Source organism: Arachis hypogaea, chromosome 13, assembly GCF_003086295.3.
Source record: "Arachis hypogaea cultivar Tifrunner chromosome 13, arahy.Tifrunner.gnm2.J5K5, whole genome shotgun sequence".
Classification (NCBI taxonomy): Eukaryota; Viridiplantae; Streptophyta; class Magnoliopsida; order Fabales; family Fabaceae; genus Arachis; species Arachis hypogaea.
In genome coordinates this window covers 19,462,235-19,484,486 of record NC_092048.1, presented here as the reverse complement: position 1 = coordinate 19,484,486, position 22,252 = coordinate 19,462,235, and the positions used below count along the sequence as shown (strand labels likewise).

At 35.4% G+C, this 22,252-nt stretch overlaps 1 long non-coding RNA gene across 1 annotated transcript; it reads right to left on the bottom strand.

Annotated features, from left to right (window-relative positions):
• Positions 1 to 19,213: 19,213 nt before the first annotated feature.
• LOC140177877 (uncharacterized) lies at positions 19,214 to 21,584 on the bottom strand. The gene is made up of 4 exons (XR_011869425.1): positions 20,873 to 21,584; positions 20,301 to 20,354; positions 20,125 to 20,178; positions 19,214 to 19,644 (listed from the first exon to the last, which is right to left on the bottom strand). It is a non-coding gene; the product is annotated as an uncharacterized lncRNA (long non-coding RNA).
• Between the last annotated feature and the right edge of the window lie 668 nt (positions 21,585 to 22,252).

Genomic DNA, 22,252 nt, shown 5'->3' with positions numbered 1-22,252 from the left:
AATATGATCCAAGTAATAAAGGCCCAAGTTTTTTTGGGATCCCAATTCCAATATGGTCCCTATGCCTCATTAGCCCATACTGCTCCTGATAGAATACCTATCGTTAAAAAGAGAAAATCCATAATACTCATGGTAGTATGTGCGAGTGTGTTGTGTGGGTGTGTGAAGCATGGGCCTAATGCCTAGAATTGGAGGCTGTCCAATTCTTGACCAAAAAAAAAAAAAGAGAAAATCCAGACTAATAATACGATAACTCCATCCAATGATCGAGTTGTTGAATAAACTCAGACCTGTAATAATTTCTAGAAGAAGATTTTTTTTTTAAAACATTATTTCTTTCATTCTTATTCATGTATTGGATCTCAACAAAAGAAAAGGATTCATTTAAAAAATACAAATTATTGCTTTTACCCAAAATTTGTATGACTTTTCCAAATGTAATAACTAAGATTCCTACAAATAATAACGATCCACATAAAAGAGATGCATAGCCAAATATCATCATACTTACGTGCATCATTAACCAATTAAATTATAAAGCGGGTACTAATATTGCAGATTGATGCATTTCGGTTAAAACACCGGAAGTAGCAAAGCCTTGAGTAAAAATAACACTCGGTACGATTATTACACTTAAATTATTTTTATGCTTTTTAAAACAAAAAACTATATGAAAAATAGAAAAATCAGGAAAGAAAGATTAATGATTCATATAAATTACTAAATGGTAAATGGCCCGACAAAATCTAACGAGTAATTAACAATTCCGTTATACAGAAAAAACTTATTATCATATTATTTTTGGACGAATCATGAAATCTTAAGATTTCATTGACTAATAGAGTTATTAAATGAATTGAAATTATAATTGATACGACCGAAAACGATATATAAGTTAATATATGTTCTCAAGTTGAAAATATCATAAAAATAAAGTGTCCCAATAACTAATACTAGGAAGATAAATCAGAAATTGAATTCATTTTAGGACTTACTCTTTTAGAGTAAAAGATGCCATGTCGCCACTCGAACTCGAACCGAGATGCTCTAGCACTGCTTCCTAAGAGCAGCGTGTCTACAAATTTTACCAAGCGGCTTACCCGAAATCATAATAATCTATTTATTGTAAATCGTCAAGATTGAAAGAATAAATTCAAAAGATGCAATTTTTTTTAGTAATTAAAAATATTTAAAAAACAAAAGAATTATATTCTAATTATTTATTTTTTTTATAAAAATTATTAGAAATTAAATTATTTATTCACTTGAATATATAAATATATATTCAAATGAATAAGAAAAATTCGTATATATAGAAAGAGCTCAATAAAAGATATAAACATTTCAATAATAATAATTATTATTATCTAGTTTTTTCGAGTTTTTGTTTTATTTTAATATTTAATAATAATGGGAATGATTTTTTGTAGTTTATTCTCTTTTTCAAAAATAAGCACTATTCGATCTAGATAGTTCGCACTTTAATTCGGAAACGGAACAAAAAATTCATAATTTTTTTTATTATCAAATTTTTTTTATTTCTATTTCATTTTGGAATCCAAAGAGATGCATATTTTTTTCAATTAAAAGAAAAAAATTCAAATATTCTATTTAAAATATTTTTTTTCTTATAAAATAAATAAATTTTAAAATAAATATTTATATGAGTTATAAGTAAAAATTTTTATTTAATAGAATTATTTTTATTTAAAAATTCTATTAAATAAAAATAATTCTAAAATTCTGTTTCTTTGATTTTATTAAAAAATATAACTATTTGAAAGTATTTTAGTTAATATTACATATAAATTCTATATTTTATTAGAGAATAGAATCTAGCTAATTCAGAGTATTCCAATGTTTGTATTTTTTATACAAATTTTTTTTGAATTTTTCGTAGAAATTGATTGTGCTAATGAATAAATTCTTAATGCTGTCCAAAAACCTCTCCTTTTCCAAAGAGTTTTTCAGATTTTTTTTATCTCGAGGTGCGTTTCTTTAGAACTGTCATGCAACTGATATAGTTTTTTTTATTGCTATAAGTCATGTGAAATACATATCTTCTGTTCCATAAAACAAATAGTTCTTTTATTTGATTAAGGGTTAAGTACTTTTTTCGTCCCTAAGGTCTTGGCTCAAAATCAAAATCGTCCCCGACCTTTTTTTGTTATTAAAATTATCCTCAACGTTACAAAACGTTATAAAATCATCATTTTGTCCATAAACAATATTTTTTAGACAATTTTACCCTTAAACAAAAATTTAAAAAAAAATATGTAACCAAACACAGATCTCTCTTCTATTCCTTTCTCATTCACAACAAACAACTCTTCATCTTCTTTTTCTCATAACAACCCTTCTTCTCATCTCTTCTTTCTTCTTCATCTTCTTCTCCAGTCTCCACGCAAATCTTCAACAATAACCATACCAACTATTTTTTTTTATTTCAAAAAAATCAAACAGAATCAACAATAACAATATATCCAAATTCAAAAATCCATCACAACAACACCACTAATTATTATTTTTTAATTCCAAAAATATCAAACAAAACTAACACAGAATCAACAACAACAATATATTCAGATTCAAAAATTCATCAACAACAACACTACATTCAAATTCAAGACAAAAATTCAAAAATTCAATCCTTCAAACTCAAGAGAGAACGCATAAAAGAGAGGAGAGAGAATAGAGAAAAAAGAGAGAACATCAACCCCAAAGGTTCCAGATCTGAAGAACAAGTGTAACAGCCCAGACCACCCGCTAGCACGATATTGTCCGCTTTGGCACACAAGACCTCACGGTTTTGCCTTTGACGATAGGGATGCTAGCCAAAGCCCCCACACTCACTCGTCAAAACGCGTCATGCTAGGGAGAGGTATCCACACCCTTATAAGGCATGCTTCGTTCCCCTCTCCAACCGATGTGGGCCTTACAATCCACCCCCCTAAGGGAGTCCAGCGCCCTCGCTGGCACATCGATCCGGGTTCTGGCTCTGATACCATCTTGTAACACCCTACCATACAGAGTCTTATGCTTAAGTCATAATTCAGAGATGGCAAGGTATTACGACCTCTAAAACAAAAATTTAGTACGTATAGTAGTATGAATAATTGATTATAGCTAGGAGCCTTTGTAGAAAAAGGGGTAAACAAAAACCGTAACTCGAACGCGTACACTCCGATCGATAACGTAACGAGCAAAGGATAAACTAACGCAAGATCTTATATATAAGGAGTGTCAAAAACGGGAATATCAAGACTCAAAATCCGGCGGCGAAGATAACCGGTCCGAGCATAATAATATATACATATAATAAAATAAGGAAAACCCCAAAGGAAACCCAAAGGGACACAAATACATAAAACCTATTCTCCAAAATCCCCTCTAGAAGGAGTCATCACAGTTTGTATTATTTAATGGAGATAAAAGTATCTAAACAAGATATTTAACCCAAAACAGAGTCCCGAGAACAAAGGATCTTCGCTAATCCAGAAGTCTCCAGCATGCCTCAACGAGAAGCCTCGCGTCCTGCATCTGAAAACCACAAAATCCGCATGGGTGAGAACCAGAGGTCCCCAGTACGGTAACAGCTTCCACATATATAATACATAATAATAGAGGAAAGCCGAAGGCAATCCTAGAACTTCCCCCAGATAATATCAAAGCTTATAAACAAGCTAAACCATATAAGGGTATCTGGCTAAAGATTCTTCAGTCTAACTAATACTTCCCTTTCCAATTCCTTCAAACCTCCCAACCACCAGCAGGAGTATATTATAGCAAACACAGTTATATCAGACAAAGAATATACAAATAGGAGCAGTTAAGACATTTAGACAATTAGCAAGTAATATGCAGTCAAATAGGCAATCTCAAACAATTCACATAGTATGCATATGATGAATGCCTGTCCCTAGTGGCTGATGATATCATCTGTCGGTTATAGAGCCAACCCGACAAGTCTTGGTAGCTAACCATTGGACTGTCCCTCTGTCGCGCATCCCCAACTCGAGTTATACTCGTTATAAACTTGATCATAAACATGATCCATATCCATCACCCTCACTGGTGAATATTTCGGGGGCGAGCTCATCCGGGTCTTTCACAGTGCCCGGCCACACTTACGACATAGGGTCAACAGAGTCTCGAGCCTCCACCTGGAGCACGTGGTGGCTAGCCACTGCTTCCTCCCAGGGATCTCGTGCCTCTGATAGTGGAAGTGCAAATCTCAATTATCAATAATTCAGCATAAGCATGCATGAATTCTCATCCATGGATCAACATCCATATCAGCCATCCGGCTCACGGTTCAGTCCAGAACCAGCCAATATTCATATTATACACAGCCTTTCCGGCTCACGGTTAAATCCATAACCAGCCGTTTCATTAGCAACTATAGCCTTTTGGCCCATGGCATAACAAGCACTTCCACCACCATCCTCCGCATCTCACATAATCATCTTGATCCTCATTGATCATTCATTTTTCCCTTGCTTCACTCGCAAGTTACCTCATTCACTAGCCCCTTTTTAATAGCTAGGCATGTCATAATGATTTAAGACATAAATGGTGAGATCGGAGGCTTAGAAGTATGAGATTTGGCTTTTAAAACTCAAAAATCAACTTTGGGATGAAAACAGGGCCACGCGTACGCGCACTCCACGCGCACGCGTGGATGGCCTCAAAAACTCATCGACGCGCAAGCGTCATGCACGCTAACGCGTGGATTAAAGATTTGCCAATCGACGCGCACGTGCCAACCACGCGTACGCGCGGGTGTTCTCGTGCCCCAGGCACAACACTGGCACAGTTCTGGCATAACTCTCTGGAAAATGGCTGGGCATTGGGTGCAGCACAATCGGCGCGCCCGCGCACATCACGCGCACGCGTGGATGGCGCTTTCTGGAAGATCGGCGCGTACGCGCCAGGTGCGCCCACGCGCAAGGGGTCATTCTGCTAAAAATTTTCTAAGTTAAAAGCTGCAGAATTCACAGATTTAAACCCCAATCTTCCAACGGACATAACTTCCTCATTTTAAATCGTTTTTCACCCATTCTTTGAACGGCATGGACATCCCGGATCCAATTTCATTTCTAAACAGATTTGGTACAAAACGGAGATCCGTAGTCCAAGTTATGTCCCGCCAAAGTGTGCCCAAAAACCATATTTTCATACAAAACCACAAAGTGCCAATTTCAAAACAAGCCATTTCCAACTCTTTTCAAAACCAATCAAAACATGCCAAGTTCATCCCTTTTCTTTGAAATCAATCAAAATATATTAAATTCAACATCAAGCCTCCTCAACTCACACATTGACACATTACCACAAATTACCAAAATCACTATCTCATCATTTTACCCCACTTCACCCAAGTGGCTCAAACTCAAACACATTGACATATCATATACTATTCCTCATGCCAATTCTCAACAACACCAATTCCAATAAATTATTATTGTACACAATCAACATCATACTCACCATCAACATGGTTCAACCCACAATTCAACCATAACCAATCATCAAGTATATATCACAACATGCATATTTCTCATACATCATACCACTAAGGCATTAATAATCATCATCACATATATGACCACATCATATATCTCAATCATTCAATAACATCAACAATTCAATGCCTATCTTAGGGCCTCTAGCCTAAGTATTTCCTACCACATTACATATTAGATACGGGAAACCGAAACCATACCTTAGCCGATTTTCCCAAGCTCCCCCGGAGCACTTCCAAACCACTTATCCACAAGCTCTCAAGGCCTCAACACCTCCAAGAACAGATTTTTCACCACCAAACCCTTTCCAAGCTTTTCAAAGTCACCAATCAAGCTCCAATACCCACACATACACAACCTAAGCCACAACCATCATACCCATACACAACATCTCAAAACCCAAACATCATAGAACAACAAAATCACACTAGGGTTGAGAATCTTACCACACCCAAGGTCCAAGGAGACAAGATTAACCTTCTCCTTCAAGAGAGTTGGGTCCTATAACATCAAAGAACCCAAAATCTCAACATTTTACCCATGAAACTCGAAAATAAGGGCTGGAATTTCGAACAGAAACACGTGGCTTACCTCAAGATTAGTTGTATGGGTTTTGTAGAGCTCTCCGCGGTGAACGCGTGGCCGCAAACGGAGCGGCAATCGGAGCTCTAGATCAAAAGTTATGGTGGTTTGAAGATCAAGTGAGAGATAGAGGTTTGAGAGAGAGTTCTTCCCCCATTTTCTCTCTTTTTCAGCGTGTTTGGTGTTGTGTGAGGAGAGAGAGAGTGCTGAAAACTAGGGTTTTGGTTTAGTTATGTTGGGCCAAGGGCCCACTTTGGGTCCGGTTGGTCCGGTTTGGCCCGTTCGGTCCAATCTTGGTCCGAATTCTATAAAATTGGTACCAAAATTCTCGTCTCAAACTCCTCTATCACATTTAGCCATAAAAATAACATTTTTAGCTTTCTAGAATAAATTCTCATTTATGGGCTAATTAGCCGTTAATTAACCGGGTCTTACATTCTACTCACCTAATTGGGAATTTTGCCCACAAAATTCAAATTCAATTACCTGAGAATAAGTGCGGATAATCCGTTCGCATCTCCGACTCAAGTTCCCAAGTGTGTTCCTCAACACCGCCTCGACTCCAAGCCACTTTGACTAATGAAACTTCCTTTCCACGTAACCGTTTGATACTAGTATCATCAATTCTGACTGGAGCCACTGGAAGCGTCAAATCTTCCCTTAACTGAACCGATTCGGGTTCTAACACATGGCTAGCATCAGGGGTGTACTTTCGAAGCTGCGACACGTGAAATACGTCATGCAGGTTTGAAAGATGGGGTGGTAAAGCCACCCGATACGCCACCGGCCCAATCCTCTCCAAGATCTGAAATGGACCAATGTATCGAGGATTCAACTTCTTTGCTTTAATCGCTCTACCTACTCCTGTGGTCGGAGTAACTTTCAGGAAAACATGATCCCCTGCCTCAAATTCTAAGGGCTTTCGCCTTTGATCGGCGTAACTCTTTTGACGACTCTGCGCCGTAAGCATCCTATCTCGGATTTTCTTGACTTGTTCAGTGGTCTCAGCTATCATTTCCGGCCCCAACAAGCCTTTCTCTCCAGCTTCATACCAACATAGTGGAGATTGACATTTTCTCCCATACAAAGCCTCATACGGAGCCATTCCGATGCTCGCATGGTAACTATTATTGTATGCAAACTCTACTAACGGCATATACCGATCCCAACTCGCCGGTTGGTCCAAAACACAAGCTCTCAACATATCCTCTAGTGTTTGGATCGTCCTCTCGGATTGACCATCTGTTTGAGGATGGTACGCTGTACTCAGGCTTAATCGAGTTCCAAAAGCTTTCTGAAATGCACCCCAGAACCTCGAAGTGAAACGAGGATCTCTATCAGAGATTATAGTAGCAGGTACACCATGAAGTCTCACAATCTCCTTTATGTATAACCGTGCTAGCTCCTCAAGGGTGTAAGTCATCCGAATGGGCAAAAAGTGAGCTGACTTCGTCAGTCGGTCTACAATCACCCAGATAGCATCAAAACCAGTCCTAGTCCTTGGCAATCCCGACACAAAGTCCATTGCAATACTTTCCCACTTCCATTGCGGAACCTCTAAAGGTTGCAACATTCCAGAAGGTCTTTGATGTTCAATCTTTACCTTTTGACAAGTTAAGCACTTTGAAACATATTCCGCCACATCATTCTTCATACCCGGCCACCAAAACATTGCCTTCAAATCATGGTACATCTTAGTACTTCCCGGGTGAATGGAGAATCCGCTTTTGTGTGCCTCTTTTAAGATATCTTGCCTCAAAGTGCCAACATCCGGCACAATGATCCTACCCTTGAATCTCCATAACCCATCTTTTTCTTCCGACACTCTCCACTGTTTTCCTTGCTCGATAGCCGGTAACACCTTCCATAATGCTTCATCATTTTCATGAGCCTTTAGGAGTTCGGACTTAAAGTCACTCGAGATTTCTAATCGGCTCAAACACAAGGTTCCAGATACTTCTCAAACACCAATTTTTAGACTCTCGAATCCTTTGAGCAACTTCTCCTCTTGAAGCATCATCCAAGCCGCATATAATGACTTCCGACTTAACGCATCCGCCACTATATTCGCCTTTCCAGGATGGTAATTTAACTCAAAGTCGTAGTCCTTCAACAATTCCATCCACCTCCTTTGCCTCATATTAAGCTCTTTCTGATCAAAGAGATATTTCAAGCTCTTGTGATCAGAGAAGACTTGGAACTTAACCCCATAGAGATAATGCCTCCACACCTTCAAGGCAAACACGACCGCAGCGAGTTCCAGATCGTGCGTAGGGTAACTAACTTCATGAGGTCTTAACTGTCGTGAGGCATACGCCACCACATTATGATGCTGCATCAGCACGCACCCTAGACCCTTTAACGATGCATCACAGTACACCTCAAAAGGCTCGTTCGGCTCAGGTAACACTAACACAGGCGCAGTGGTCAACTTTTTCTTCAATGTCTGAAAGCTCTCCTCGCACTCGGGAGTCCAAACAAACGGAGTGTCTTTGCGGGTTAACTTTGTCAACGGCAAGGCTAATTGCGAAAAGCCTTTGATAAACCTTCGGTAATAGCCAGCTAAACCCAGAAAACTCCTTATCTCAGTTACTGTGGTTGGTTGCTTCCAATCTATCACAGCTTCTACCTTGGTTGGATCTACGGCTATTCCCTTCTTACTCACCACGTGACCCAAAAACTTCACCTCACTCTTCCAGAACTCACACTTAGACAGTTTCGCATAGAGTTTCTTCTCCTTTAAAATCTGCAACACGGTCCGCAAGTGTTCCGCATGCTCTTCTTCAGTCTTGGAGTAAATTAGTATATCGTCAATGAAGACAACCACGAATTTATCCAGAAACGGACGGAACACTCTATTCATGTAATCCATGAATATTGCAGGAGCGTTCGTCAACCCAAAGGACATTACAGTGTACTCGTAATGACCATAACGAGTCCTGAAAGCGGTCTTAGGGATATCCTCACCCCTCACCCTTATCTGGTGATAACCGGATCGCAAATCGATCTTAGAGAAAACCCCAGCTCCTTGTAACTGATCCATGAGATCATCAATCCTCGGCAATGGGTACTTATTCTTTATGGTGACCTTGTTCAGCTGCCTGTAATCCACACAGAGTCGCATACTTCCATCTTTCTTCTTTACCAGTAACACTGGAGCACCCCACGGGGAAACACTTGGTCGGATAAAGTTCTTACCCAATAATTCTTCTAACTGAGACTTTAGCTCGGCCATCTCTAACGGTGACATCCTATAAGGAGCACTTGAGATTGGTCCCGCCCCAGGCACCAATTCAATAGCAAACTCGACCTCTCGGTTAGGTGGAAATTCCTCAATATCATCGGGAAACACTCCCGGAAACTCACACACTACCGGAATCTGATCCAACCTTTGATCATCACCCGAAACACCAGCGGTTAACAACAGGATACCCTGACATTCGATTCCAGAACAGTTCACCATCATCGAATTCAAGTAATAATTATTCACCACGACCGGCCCTTCTGTATCCTCCGGCATAAAGTACACCGACTTTGTAGAACAATCAAGCAGGACATGGTTCTCGGATAACCAGTCCAATCCCAAGATAAGATCAAGACCGATCATCGGTAAGCAGATTAAATTATGGACAAAATCACGCTGCTTGAACCTAAACGAAACTTTCGGGCATCCTAGCCTAGTTACCATGGCCTCATGGGTAGCATTATACACTTTTAAGTCATAACCTAAGGTTACGATCTTCAATCCTAACTCATGGGCTTTCTCAAATGCAATAAATGAATGCGATGCTCCCGAATCAAATAAAGCATTTAAAGTTTGACCAGCCATTTCACAGTTACCTCGAATGAGTGTCTCGGATCCCTCTGCACCCACAGCTGAGGTGGTGAACACCCGACCAGTCTGTTGTGCTTTCCCAACACCTTGCTTTTGCTTCTCTGGACAACTTGCGGCTTTATGCCCCACCTTTCCACAATTGTAGCACAAACCCCATCCGGCCTTGCATGGTACTCCCGGATGGTGACTCCCATACCTAGTACAAGCTTGATCATTCTGAGACTGCTTTCCAAACCTTTTCCCTTGGGAGTAGTTGTTGTTGGGCCTCCTAAAAGAACCTCCCCTCTTGAAAGACGGACCTCTAGGTGCAAAGCTCTTCCCTCGGTTCTGCGGAAATGATCCTTTGTGACTTCCTTTCTCAGCGGCTGCCCTCTTCACACACTCTTCAGCAACCCTACACTTGTTCACCAACTCGGAGAAAGTTCTAATCTCCATTGGTCCCACTGAACTGAAAATATCACTCCGGAGTCCTCCTTCGTACTTAACACACTTCCATTCCTCATATTCCACCGGAGTCCCTTGACACATACGAGAGAATCTGAACAGCTCCTCAAACTTGTCAGTATACTCAGATACGGACATAGTACCCTGCTTCAGCTGCAACAATTCAAGCTCCTTAGCCGTCCTAGCAGAAGTCGGAAAGTACTTCTTATAGAACTCTTCTTGAAAGACATTCCAGGTGATATAGTCATCACCCTGCTGCAGAAGACGTCGGATGCCTTGCCACCAATGCGACGCTTCACCGGTGAGCATATAAGTGGCAAACTCGACACGCTGTCCTTCAGGTACCACTTGTGCTTGTAATGCTCGCTCTATAGCCTGAAACCATGTATCAGCCTCAGTTGGGCTAGTAGTTCCCTTGAACTTAGGCGGATTAACCTTCAAAAAGTTTGCCAAGGTCATCGGACCCTGAACTCCACCTCCATCATTACCATGGTTGTTCATCTGTTGACCAAGAGCCTCAGCAGTGGCTTGCATAGCAGCAGCCATGTTCTCCAACGCAGCCATAAAGTTCACCGGGTCATTAGGGTTATTCTCCAGTGCACGAGCATTCGTACGACCTCTCGCACTACCTCTACCGCGTCCACGAGGCGCCATCTGGTTCCTATACACACCCAACAATCGATATTAAGTTGATCAGTCTCAATATCGGAAGTCTAGTGCTTCAAAGTCCCAAATGCATGCTCATGAACGTTTATGCCAATTATATCAAGCAGATATACTAATAGCACATAACACACACACAGAGAATGCACAGAAGCATAGTCAGTCCATCCCTCAGGCTCTATAGGAACGAACTGCTCTGATACCATAATGTAACAGCCCAGACCACCCGCTAGCACGATATTGTCCGCTTTGGCACACAAGACCTCACGGTTTTGCCTTTGACGATAGGGATGCTAGCCAAAGCCCCCACACTCACTCGTCAAAACGCGTCATGCTAGGGAGAGGTATCCACACCCTTATAAGGCATGCTTCGTTCCCCTCTCCAACCGATGTGGGCCTTACAACAAGTCTTCTCTTTTTTATCTCCTTCTTCCCAGAGGTTCTAGATCCACATGCCACATGAACCCCAAACCCTCCCAAGAAACCCTCTTCAAGCAGAGAACATGAACACAACCCTTGATCTCTCTCGCTGAATGGCGATCATGAAGGAAAGCATTCGCTAGTCCTCGCCGGAACCGCCACCGTGACTCGTGACTCATGACTCGTGACTCGCGACCGAAGCAACGATGAAGACGACAGACAGCTGCGGCGACTCGTGACTACGTGACTCGTCCTCGCCAGAACCTCCACTCGTGACGACAGAAAGCTTCCTTCCATCCCTTCCGTTTTCGGCTGTTGCTCTGCTTTGTTTCCTTCTCTTTTCTTTCTTCTTCTTGTCTATTTCTCTTTTCTTTTGTTCTGCGTCTTTTGGTTTCTATTTTGTTTTTCGGTTTTAGGTGGAAGGGGTGGGGGTAAGGGGTGGGGTGGGTGGTTTATTTTTTTAATATTTTTTAGTTTTGTTTAAGGGTAAAATTGTCCAAAAAGTATTGTTTATGGATAAAAAGATGATTTTATAACATTTTATAACGTTAGGGATGATTTTAATAACAAAAAAAGGTTGGAGACAAATTTGATTTTCAGCCCAAACCTTAAGGACGAAAAAAGTACTTAACCCTTTAATTAATTAGCCATTTTTTAATCCCCTCTTTTTTTCTATCTTTCTATTTAAAGTAAAACTTTAAATATTATAATACTTTTTTCAAAATTTTGCCAAACGTAGATATTTGTTTAATATAAAAAAGAAATTAGTTCAAAAATACTAATACTTTTGAAATAAAAAATAAAATTCTTATTTATTTGATTGGGTCATGTCATATGAATTTAATTTTACTGCATATCAAATAAAATAAATAAATATTTTTATTTGATTTGACAAATTTCATTTTTATGAAAATTTTTTACTAAAATACAAATATTAAATTTTACTAAAATACAAATATTAAAAAAAAGTATATTAGTATTAAAAAAAAGTGTATTAGGAATTTGAATTTGTTTATTCGACCTTTTTTAGTACTTTAAAATATTCGAAAATATTAGAAGTATTGTACAAAGATTTAGAAAAATAAATAATTCTATTTATATGTTCACTCTTTTTTTTATTAATTGAAACCTTTATAAAAGAGATAAAACCGCCGAATAAGAAACAAAACTCATTAGGAAAAAATATTTTATCTTTTATTTTTTTTATGGAATATACACATCAATCTTTATGGATTATACCTTTCATTCCACTTCCAGTTCGATAGGGGCGGGACTTCTATTTTTTCCCACAGCAACAAAAAATCTTCAATGTAGGTGGGCTTTTCTCAGTATTTTATTATTAGATATAGTTATGCTTTTTTTTCGTGGCGCTGTCGATTGATCAAATAAATAACAATAAGAGTTTCATCTATCAATATGTGTGGTCTTGGGCTATAAATAATGATCTTTCTTTAGAATTTGGTTACTTTATCAATTCACTTACCTTTATTATGTTAATATTAATCACTACTGTTGACATTTTGGTTCTTATTTATAGTGATAATTATATGTCTCATGATCAAGGATATTTGAAATTTTTTGTTTATATGAGTTTTTTTAATGCTTCAATGTTGGGATTAATTACTAGTTTGAATTTGATCCAAATTTATATCTTTTGGAAATTAGTTGAAATGTGTTCTTATCTATTAATAGATTTTTGATTTACACATCCTATTACAGCAATTACTTGTCAAAAGGCATTTATAACTAATCATGTAGAAAATTTTAGTTTATTATTAGGTATTTTAGGTCTTTATCGGATAACGAATAATTTGAAATTTCAGAATTTATTTCAAATATTTAATAACTTAATTTTTAATAATTATCTTAATGTTTTTTTTTGTTATTTTGTGTGCTCTAGTGCTATTTTGCAATTTTGTAGTTAAATCTGTCCAATTTTCCTTTTATGTATGGTTACCGGATGTTATAGAGGGACCTACTCCAATTGTCGTCCATAAATGCATCTATTTTTTTTTTTCAATTTATCAGTCACCATAATTGTCGTTCGAAAGACACATACGTTAGAAAAATAACTTATAAACAATACAATAAAATAAAAATTTCAGAGACAACTTCGTTTAGCTTCTTTGTGTTCTTAAGATAGTAGCCTGATTTGAGAGGCTTGAATTGAGTATATTTCAACAATAATGAATTTAAATCCTTTCTCCAGTCACAATTGCAATTTTTAAAAGAGAGTATTTTGCTAGCACTAGTTTTAGCAAATCCAAAATTGGACTTCTTAAAATGAAACCAACAAGTCAAACTCCACATAAAATTATGACATGATTGTAGTATATCATCTGTTTTATATGAGGAGATTCCCCGTGATCATCAAATAGGAATTTATTGGATTAGAATGCCTAGTGAATTATTGAGTTTATCTATTTACTCGAAGTGAAACTCATAATATTGTGGGCGTGTATGGGTCATTTTCCATAGTGACTTAAATATAACTGACTTCTTGAATGTCTTATTTGTTTCTAATCACTATTCTACACAATCATTTCACTATTGCCGCCGTGATTTAATTTAGAGCTAGTCCTCGTTATTGTTTAAAGTTTAATTAAAAAATATAACAATAGTTAGGATAAAAATTCATGAAAACAAAATCTCAATCTAAAAAGGTAATTTTTTAGGTGAAAGAGTCTTCTAACTTAAATATCGTATTAAACTTGCTTATTTGTTCAATGTTAGATTCATGCATAACACCTAAAAGAAACTGCATAATAAATTAAAATTCGAATCAATTACCCTTGTATATATACGAGATTTTCATTAAATTTGGATAATGTCGTTGAATTGAAGAGGTTCATCCTTTTTTTAGTTAAATGTCAAGCATTTGATTTTCTAACTTAGACATGAAGAAATTTTCTATAGAAGTGAGTATAAGCCAAAAAAATCTTAATCACAATACTGGACAGTGAATATTTCAAAAATAGACGGAAAAAAAAAAAATAGTGATATGATTAAATTTGTTCCTTTGCAAAAGCCAAACCAAAACCCATTTTGAATCACATGTACTCATTCAAAGTTCTTCACCATGTCCGGCATCTTGTCATGGTGGACTCCCATTTAATAAGATAAAAAAAATAGATAAATAATAAATAAAAAGAAAAAGTTCAAAACATGATCTTAGGATCATCACCGACCTTTGCTAGAAAATGTAAATGGATATTTGACCTGCATCTTGGACAAACTTAAACAATTTACGAAAGGGTTCACAAATTTTGAGATTGTATAAGAACCAACGCATCATATTATTATTAAAAAAAAAAAAACAGAATAATAGGCACCACTTCTTTCTATTAATTATTTGTTATCTATTGTCTATAAAAATTTTTACAAGTTTTTTTTAAAGTAAAAAGTTCAACATAACAAAGTAACTAACTAAACAAAAAGATATCTCTTTGTAGTTATTTTTGACATTATTATCAACAAAAAAAAATAATCAAAATTAAAATCAGTCCACTTTTTGTAGCTTCTACAAATAAAAAATACACTGAATCACTTACTATAAAAAAATAGTTAATTAAAGTTGTTAATTAACTCTTTTTTTCTTTATCAAAATCATAAAATCTTGATGAATACAAAATTTATCATGCTAAACTTTTTAAGCATCTTAATTATTTCAAAGAAAGAGTGTACAATTTTAAGACTACTCTAAGATACTAATATTATATCAATTTTTAAATTTGTTATTTAGAAAAATGTTTAAGAAACTTGTTAGCAATCTATAGCGTAAGTTGCCAATCACTTTAGATTAGATTGCAGTCTTGAACCGGAGAGATTATCAAATGAATATTGAATAGCACAACATATCCAGCAACATCATTTACATATATACCAATCTATATATCTAGATATAGCAACATCTCTACTTTTTATTTTTTTATATAACTGATGAATGATACACAATCTACAATTCCACATAGATGCATCTTCTCAATCTGAGTCTCAGCATATACACACATTGAATTGCTTGGTTACTCGCAAATAAATATTGAAATATTATTGAAATTGATAATAAAAACAGGAAAAGCATGCATAAATAACAAGAAAACAAAACACAAATTAAACCGATGAGAAGAGTGTTATTAACAATAAATAAACTAACAAATCTTAATATTCAAGCTCTTAAACTAATAATTAGTAGTAATAGAGAGAAGAAGAGTTGTAAGGAATCTTATATTCACAATGACAATAATGCATATTAAGTATGTATATTGAACTATATCACACTAGCTAATCAATAACAATACTATGTAGGGCTACAACTTGAAAGTTTAAAGTTCAAACTAACTTAGTAGCTTGTCCTACGAATCTCTGAAAATAAGTATCACTCGCTATATATTTATTTTCACTTGCTGGTATTAGCACAATAGTCATCGTCATCACCATGTCCCTTTCTTCTTGTGACTCGAATGTAGCAAAAGACAGCAGCGAAAATGGCGGTTACAAGGCCACCAATGATGACACCTCCACCTGCCATCGACTTGTCCGACGAAGACCGATGCCTTCCGAGCTTTCGGATATTCGATTCCGGAGCTTCGGCTGCCTTCTTGGAATGTTCTTCCGATGATAATTGAGCATCTTTATGTTTTACCTCTTCTACTGGAAGAGGTGAGTGTGCCTCAGAGTGATCATTGGCTATGGCTGCTTCAACTTGAAGTAGTGATAGTAATAGTAGAAGAAGGGAAAAAATAGCAAGATTATTGTTCTTCATTATTCTCAACATATTTGTGTATGATGAATGGGAGGGAAGGGGGTTCTCTTTAAATAGAATTGTTTAGTTTAGTTTAGAGAAAGAGAAATAATAATGTATGTAGGGCTGTGATCTTGTGTTGGAAAAGTATATGTGGGGAAGGTTTCATTAGGTATAGGTATTGTATCCCTCTCCAACATGGGTCCCCTTTCTTTATGGGAATTCTCTTACCAATAATCATACACAAAATGACTTTGAACAAGGACAATTGTCTTTTATATATTATTATCGCTCTAATTTTTTTTAATCTAACAATTTAAAAATACATTTTTAAATATTATCAAATAATTATTTATTAAAAATAATGAATTTCTATTAATTTTTTAATATTTTTCTATCAATAATCATAAATATATCTTAAAAATTAACTATTAAATTAATTATTAATAAAAAATATATATATAAATATAAAATATATATTAAAAATAAATTTAATAATATATTTAATAATTAATTTTAATATACACATAATATTTATATATTATTATTATTATTATTATTGTATTTTTTCACTTAATAATCTCATAAATCAGTTTGGAAGTCCTTAAAGATTCATTCAGTTAGTCAAATTATTTACTGTGTTGGTTCCTTTTGTTAAAGGCTAAAGAAATAGTCTAGGGCCGGGGCGGAGCTACATACTCAGTAAGGGGGTGATGGCCTCCTAATTTTAATTTTTTACATGTAAATTATATGTAAATCTCAGTTTAGTCTTTTTAAAAATTTTTTTAATACTATTTTATTGTATAAATATTTTTAACTTCCCTCTAATATTTCATCTAACTTCGCCCCAACTCTAGGTGAACCATTAAAGTAGTTGTCAACTTGTCATGTGTTTGTTATTCTTTATATATATGGACTTTTCTCAATGAACAAAGTTTACATGCTTTATTTTACCTTTGGGAGTGTAAGGTGAGGGTGAGAGCTAAGGGGGGCTAGAGGTGTGGGAGGAGACGATGTTGAGTGGTGGCAGTTGTAACGGCTCATTTCATTCTTTTGAAGATACTGGCTGTTTTGATATTTCGAGTCTAGCAATTTTATTTTTGATGATAGAAACGATAAAATTCTCACATTTATCCATCAAAATACGTCTAAAAAAAAGTTTTACATCGATTAAAGATCAAAGAGAAACGAAATATGTCTTACCAAAATGGATATATTAGTTTAATTTTTTGTCTATTTTATTTTAAATTAATATATTTATATCAATCATATAAGGTGTACACTAAAATTAATTATTCGTATAAAATATATATTAAAAATGAATTAAATTACATATATATTTATACATAAATATATAATGGCAAATTTTAATAACAAATTTTAATATATAAATAATATTTTTTTATATATAATCTGAGTTTAAATACATTGGCTTAGAATATATCACTTTACATGTTTCATTATTCTTTATTTTTTGGGTTTCTTGGCATATGTAAGCTTCAGTGAGCGAGTGGGACACTTAGCTTGAAGTTAGGACAAAGTTTCATTATTTAAAAAGAAACAAAATTGTCCACTCCGATCCTAATAAAATCCAGAGATAAAATCAATCTCATATTATCCTAACGAAATAAATAAATAAATCAATCAATCTCACATGTCTTAGCTTATCGAAAGTGAAAGTGGTGATAAAAATTGAAGAGAACTGAGCCGCAATTGAAATCACCAGCGCATGGATTTGCCCTTAAATTATGTATTGGGTGATTTTCTTTGCTAACTGCTACAACTATTCGTGCTCTTATAAGGCCAACATGCATGTCGATTCAATTTATTTATTTTAATTCAGAATAGTTAAAACAACCCACCTCTTTTCGGAATTATCTCCCTTCCTAACCAAATAAATTTGGAAGAAAACGGAGGAAAGAACAGCTGGCACCGTATACATGGCTGGAAATTAGCACATTAATCCGTCCTCTATATATATATATATATATATATATATATATATATATAAAAGATGAATTCTACTGTACTCTTTATAAAATAACATGTAATTTTATTTTATGTGATGTGTCACTTTTTAATTGGTTATTAAATTTTTTTGTGATTAATTGGTTATTAGATTAACCATGATTAGACTATTTTATAATTAAATTAGTTTTTAAAATAGATAATTATACAATTTTTAAAGTATTAAAAAATTGAAATATGGCTTTTTTCAAATCATTTTCAGAAGATGTCTTCTAACCCTATGTAATGGCTTTCGACCTTTCGCTCCTCTCCCATTCCTTCATTCTTGTTGCGTCTCCCAAGCAGCACTTCCTCGTTGACTGTAATCAAATTATAAGCCAACTGAATAACTAAAAAAACTGATAGAAAATTTCAAGAACGCAGAGAAGAGAGAAAACCAACCTGTCCAAGCACCGCGAAACAGACTCTGGCTAGGAGTGACAGCAGCGACCACAACTAGAAAATGGATTAATACAGACAGATTTACAGACGGATTTGGTCTTTATTACAGACGAATTTTTGGTTACCGACAAAATTACCGACGGATTTTGTCCCTCTGTAAAAGTTCCGTCGGAAATTATTTACCGACGGATTTTTTTTCCGTCGAAAAATTACAGACGGATTTTTACCAGTTACCGACGGATTTTTCCTCTGTAAATTTTCTATCCATTTTCCAAAGGCGACAAACTTTCTGACGGATTTTCTGTCTGTAATTACAGACGGATTTTTCGACGGATTTTTCGTCTGTAATTACAGACGGATTTTCAGACGGATTTTTCGTCTGTAATTACAGACGAATTTTTCGACGGATTTTCCGTCTGTAATTTGAACTTTGGAAAATCATCCTACGTTCTGATTACAGACAAAAAATCCGTCTGTAAATCCGTCAGTAAGGTAAAATAGAATTTTTTTTATTTTTCTAATTGCAAAATAAACTTGTTTTCATGCAAAATAAATATAAATTTAATACAAATTTTTATCTAATTTGTATTCGAATATTTATAATATTTCAAAAAATAAACAAATTCATTGTATTATGAAGTACTATAAACAAGCAAGTCAATATAATTCAAAACATAAACAAAATGTATTGATCATCAACTATAATTCCTAGTATATTGTTCAACCATACTAAAACTATCAGCTATAGTCTTCAGTGTCATCTTCATCCTCCTCATCATCATAGTCCTCTTGTTTCTTCTTCTCAGCAGTAAGAGAAGAATCAGGTGATTGTTTCTTCTTCTCAACAGTAAGAACTTGAGAGAGCAGCTACTGCTGCTGCTCTTTATGATCCTTGACTTCTTCCAGTTGTCTTATTAGGGCTAGAACTTTTGGTTCCGAATGATGATTTAAATGCAGAGTTTAAAGCAGCCAAAGCTTATTTGTCTTGGTCCTCCCTGATTCAACCCATTCAATCTATCCTATGACTGTGAGAGTAGAAAATATTAGAAAGAAAGGTAAGTTCCAACGGAGTATGAAATCATCATGATCTGTGACTTGATTTGGAGATGTTCAATTTAATTTAAAAACTTGCGAACTTGTTATGTGTGGAAGTGTTAAACTTATTCCCAAAGGTGAATCATACAAGTCAATAGACACCAGAAACTCGAAAAACTGTGTGATTCATACCCATAAATAAATAAATAGAATTAAAAAAATAAATACTGCAATCAGCAATTCAGCATCCAAAAAATAATATATCATTAAAGTTTAAACAAGGAAAATAACTAAAAAAGCCATCAGATCAATGAAGGACTTCTTCATCAATATTGATTTTATCCATTGACATTAGGTAGCAAATTTAGCATTCTTATCTAAGAATCCAGTAAATATAGTAGTTTCTAACGCAGTATTCTATCAACAGAAAAGAGAAAACATGTGAATACATACATAGTGAAGGAACTTACTAATAAAACATTGTCAATCTCATTTTCAACTCTCCATTGTAAACAATCGATTATCTGTAAAATTTTAAGTCGTTAGCAAAGTATACACATTGAAAGAACACAACTCAGAGTAATTCTAAGAACAACCAAACAACCGAACCAGCTAAAGACCTTAAGCATAAAAAGATCTAACTAACCATTTTATGGGCTTTGGCAACATTCCAGTCCTTTGGATATCCCTGATGCATGTTCTGAAATATGAAGTAAAATATTTTAGGGGAAAAAAAGGAGGGATTTATTAAAATAAGAGTAAAAAACAAGAAAAGGCACTTATTGGTTTAATATCACTAAAATTCAGAATGATGATTCTTGAAGAGTGTTGAACAAACATTGAAAAGAACAATTATTCATTAAAAAGTACATTACTTGAATTCAAATCTTGAATTCTTAATCCCTTCAAATGTATATTATAACCACCAATAAAAACACTCCTTAGCATATGCGAGGCAACAAAAGTGATCCAGGTCAATTTAACCAAAAAAAAAAAAAACTGATGCTTATTAAATCATTTGATTCTCTTAATTTGGAATTTCAAACAAACAAACAAAAAGAAAAGCTTGTTTCTTTCTTCTCCTTTACCAAATCAAGTTGCAGATCATGAATCATAAGTTAAATTGTTTCTTTTTCCCTTAAATCTTTTCTATATCCAAGATCAAACATATAAGAATCTAAGCATATTAACTAAAAGGAAAAAAAAAAAAAAGCAAACCTGGAATGTGATCTTCTGCTGCTCATTCACTGGAACGAGACAAAACAAAAAAGAAGGAATCTTTATCAATTAGAGATCATGGAAGTAAAACAAGAATGCGAGATGAGACTGATTTATTTATTTATTTTGAAGGTTGTGAAGAACACGCCATTTTCCATCATGGATTGCAACTGCTTGATTGCATCCTGGTTGCAAATACCCATCTTCAATTGAAACAAGGACAAATCTGCAACTGGGTTCTTGAAAAAGTGTGACCTTTAACACTAGCACAGGAAGATTCTACCCATTAAAGAAAGAGAAACTAAAATTGATTGATTCAGGTTTCCAATGGGTTAGAGAAGGTGAGGGTTGCTGCTAATGCTTCTCCACCATGAAAAGATTCAAACTTTGTTTTGTTCAAGTCATGTGAAAGCATGGAAGGGAAAGGGTGGTGGTGGTGCTTTTGGCCTATGTAGCAAAGAACAATTTATTGGATTACTTTTGAAAAAGTAGAGAGATTGTTAATACCTTAGATAGGCATACATTCACAATTTGTGGTGCTGCAGCCTCTGCTGACATGCCACGACAACAATCCAAGGCCACTTCTGGAGTTAGAGAGTCCCAGACACCATCACTGCTGATAACAAGCCTTCCTCCGGCACTAGAAAGCTGCATGAAAAGAAATAGAGAGGCTCAAACGCTGGAATTTCTCTTCACATAAAATAAGAATAAACATAATTTTATGAAAAGGGTTTGCATCAACTTGCACGGCGAGTTTATTGACCTTAAAGGCAACAAATATTCTTAAGAAAACGATAAGATACAAAAGTGATGGATTACATACACAATACATCAAAGTAAATTAAGAAAGGAAGCAACAGAAAAATAACTAATCAAAATATGGCACAGGAACAATAAATTCACCAACATCCGCATCACCAATGGATCTCGAAAGACACAAGCCACCAGGCCAACATCTCAAAGACCCAACCTATAAAAATCATTAATCTCATTAGGCATAAAAAATGAAAATTTACTCCAAAGGAAGATGGTTTATATCATCAATACAAATGGTAACATTGTCACAAAAAAAAACATTTAAACAAAATGTTCGTCAAAAAATTGTGAATATTTTTTTTTTTTTTGGTTTCCCACGGTATCCCCCAACCCGGCAGGTCAAGGACTAATCCGTCGCGGTACTGAGCTCCATTTAAGGGTTTGCCGCTGGCCAATGGGTTGCTGCATGCACAAGGCGAGATTCGAACTCCCGACACTTGCTTAAGCGGACTAGTGAGCTAACCACTAGACCAACCCAATTTGGTTAAAAAATTGTGAATATTTAATAACCCTCACAATGAGTATGTTAAGTGAGAGACAGGATCATGTGACTAGATTTCAATT